We start from the raw sequence: 3,712 nt of genomic DNA on the forward strand, positions 1-3,712 counted from the left end.
GATAGACAGGGAGACTGAACGAGAGAGCAAGAGAGAGGGACGGACAGAGAGACAGAGTGCAAGGAAGACTGGGAAAATGAACGGGAGAGCTAGAGGGAGAGAGAGGGACAGAGATACACAGAGGGAGAGAGACAAATAGACTGGAAGGGAGAGCGAGAGCGAGGAACAGACAGAGAGAGAGACTGACAGAGAGAAAGTGAGAGGGAGAGAGAGAGTTGGGAATTTAATCTCCCTCCACACTCCCCATCAAACCTCCCCGGGCAGGTAAAGCACGCGGTTAGATACACAGTCCCTCTCTCTCGCTCTCTCTTTCAGTATCCCTGTCTCTCTCTGTCAGTGTCTCTCTCTGTCTGTTCCTCTCTCACTCTCGTTCTCTACAATATCCCATCAAACACTCTCAGGGCAGGTACAGAACGGGTTAGATACAGAGTAAAACTCCCTCCACACTGTCCCATCAAACACTCCCAGGGCAGGTACAGGGGGTTAGATACAGAGTAAAGCTCCCTCTACACTGTCCCATCAAACACTCCCAGGGCAGGTACAGCACGGGCTTAGATACAGAGTAAAGCTCTCTCTACACTGTCCCATCAAACACTCCCAGGGCAGGTACAGGGGGTTAAATACAGAGTAAAGCTCCCTCTACATTGTCCCATCAAACACTCCCAGGGCAGGTACAGGGGGTTAGATACAGAGTAAAGCTCTCTCTACATTGTCCCATCAAACACCCCCAGGGCAGGTACAGCACGGGGTTAGATACAGAGTAAAGCTCAATCTACACTGTCCCATCAAACACTCCCAGGGCAGGTACACCTTTAAGGAGCTAACGTTAAATTAGAGAATTGTCCGTCTCTGTAATCAATCTCCCAGTTTTAACATCAAATGGCGACCATGAACAAAAGTAAAATGGATGACTGAAGATCGGTGTGTGCATTGTCACTGTGGTTCTGAGAGAGCTTCATAGAGACAGCGAGAGAGAGGGAGAGAAATATATAGAGAGACTGAAAGAGAGAGAGAGAAAGAGAGAGAGAGAGAGAGAGAGAGAGAGAGAGAGAGAGAGAGAGAGAGAGAGAGAGAGAGCGATACAGTGTGGGGGAGAGACAGAGAGAGAGAGAGAGACATTGATAGAGAAAGAGGGAAAGGCAAAGATTATGACATGGAGAGATGCAGAGCGAGAGAGCGAGACAGAGCAAAAGGGAGAGAGAGACAGATAGATAGAGAGAGAGGAAGAGAGAGAGGGAGAGAGAGAGGGGGGGAGGCAGAGAAAGATAGGGAGGGACTGAGAGAGAGAGAGAAATAGAGTGAGAGAGAGAGGGAGGAAGATAGAAAAAGACAGGGAATGACTGATAGAGAGAGAGAGAGATGTTCAGGGAGACAGTGGTGATGACAGAGAAAGAACAAGAGATGGAAAGATAGAGAGAGAGAGAGGCAGGGAGAGAGAGACAGAGAGAGACAGATAAAGAGAGAGGGAGAGAGAGAAAGTCAGAGTCAGAGAGAGATAGAGATAGAGAAAGAGACTGTGAGCGGCAGAGAGAGACAGAGAGAGAGACAGAGTGACAGAGATAGGCAGACAGAGAGAGCTAGAGACAGAGAGTCAGAGAGAGATAGAGTTAGACAGTCGGAGAGAGAGATAGAGAGAGAGAGAGACAGAGAAAGAGAGAGAGAGAGAGAGAGAGAGAGAGAGAGATAGGGAGAGTGAGTGAGAAACAGAGACCGACTCAGACAGAGAAGGAAAAAGAGAGAGAGAGACATAGGCAGAGAGACAGAGAGAGAGAGAGAGAGACGGAGAGGGAGACAGACAGCCAGAGAGACAGAGAGAGATTGAAGAGCGAGTGAGATAGACAGAGTGACAGAGAGAGAGAGAGAAATATAGAGCGACAGAGAGACTGAGAGAGACAAAGATAAAGAGAGAGAGACAGACAGAGAGAGAGCGAGAAGGAAAAACAGAGAGTTAGAAAGAGAGAATTCAGAGAGAGAGAAATACAGAGACAGGTAAAGAGAAAGAGAGAGAGATAGAGACAGATAGAGAGAAAGAAACAGAGAGAGAGAGGGCAAGCGAGAGAGAGAGGGAGACAGACAGACAGAGAAATGCAGAGAGAGAGAGAGATAGAGAGGGAGAGAGAGAGGTACACAGAGAGAGAGAGACAGAGCGAGAGATACTGAAAGAGAGAGAGAGAGACAGGCAGAGTGAGAGATAGAGAGAAATAGATTTATAGAGCAGGAGAGAGGCAGCGAGAGAGAGAGAAAGAGAGAGACATAGACAGAGAGACAGATAGAGAGAAAGAAAGACAGAGAGAGAGATTGAGAGAGAGAATGAGAGTCAGAGAGAGCAAGAGAGAGTGAGACAGAGAGGGCAATAGCGAGAGAGAGAGAGAGGAAGACCGACAAAGAGTGAGAGACAGAGAGAGAAATAGACAGACAGATAGAGGCTGAGAGATAGAGAGAGACAAATCGAGGCTGAAACAGAGAGACAGAGCGAGACAAAGTGAGAGAGAGAGAGACAGAGAGAGCAACAGACTGAGAGAGACAGAGAGAGAGAGAGAGAGAGACAGAGCGAGCGACAAACTGAGAGAGATAGAGAGAGCGAGAGAGAGACAGAGAGAGATGGAGACAGAGAGAGTCAAAGATAGGCTGACAGACAGAGAGAGAGAAACAGAGAGAGAGACAGAGAGAGAGACTGAGAATGAAGGAGAGAGACAGAGAGAGATAGAGAGCGAGAGAGACAGAGAGAGAGGCAGAGTGAGATCGACAGAGAGAGCGAGAGGGAGACACACAGACAGAGAGGGATAGCGAGTGGGGGAGTGAGAGGCAGAGAGAGAGAGACAGAATTATAGAAAGATACAGAGAGAGACAGAGGGATATAGACAGAGAGATGGAGAAAGAGAGGGAGTGATGGAGAGAGAGAGGGGACGGAGATAGGAAGACAAATATAGATAGAGAGACTCAGAAAGAGAGGGACATCGAGAAAGAGAGAGAGTGACATAGAGAGAGAAAGAGAAAGAGGCAGGGAGCGAGAGAGACGGACTGAAAGAAAGAGTCAGATTGAGAGACAGAGTGAGAGAGACAGACTGAGAGTCAGAAAGAGTGACAGAGCGAGAGAGTCAGAGGGAAAGAGAGTGCGACAGAGACACAGAGAGACAGAGAGAGAGATAGAGAGTGTGAGACAAAGAGACTGCTGCAGACACAACGAGAGAGAGACAGAAAGAGAGAGAGCGAGAGAGCGAGAGAGACAGAGAGAGAGAGACAGAGAGAGAGACAGAGTGAGAGAGAAAGGGAAAGACAGAAAGAGAGAGGGAGTGAGGGAGTCAGAGAGAGAGAAACACAGAGAGACAGATAGACGAAGAGAGATAGATAGAGACAGAGTTAGAGAGATAGCGAGAGAGAGAGACAGAGAGAGACAGGCAGACAGAGAGAGAGACACACAGAGAGTCAGAGACATGAATAGAGACAACGAGAGAGAGAGACAGAGAGCGGGAGACAGAGAGCGAGAGAGAGAGAGTATGCATGTGTGCCTCTCTCTCTCTCTCTCCCTCTTTATGTATATATATATCGACATGTCAGTGTGTGTGTCTCTCTCTCTATGAGTCTCTCTATACAGATGCTGAGATTTTTACAGGGCTAAGGGAGAGAGCGAGGCAGTGGGATTAGTTTGGGATTGAAACAGGCCTATGGGGAAAGAGCGGGCAGTGGGATTAGTTTGGGGATTGATACAGGA

This window comes from Pristiophorus japonicus, chromosome 25, assembly GCF_044704955.1.
Source record: "Pristiophorus japonicus isolate sPriJap1 chromosome 25, sPriJap1.hap1, whole genome shotgun sequence".
In the NCBI taxonomy this organism is placed as follows: domain Eukaryota; kingdom Metazoa; phylum Chordata; class Chondrichthyes; family Pristiophoridae; genus Pristiophorus; species Pristiophorus japonicus.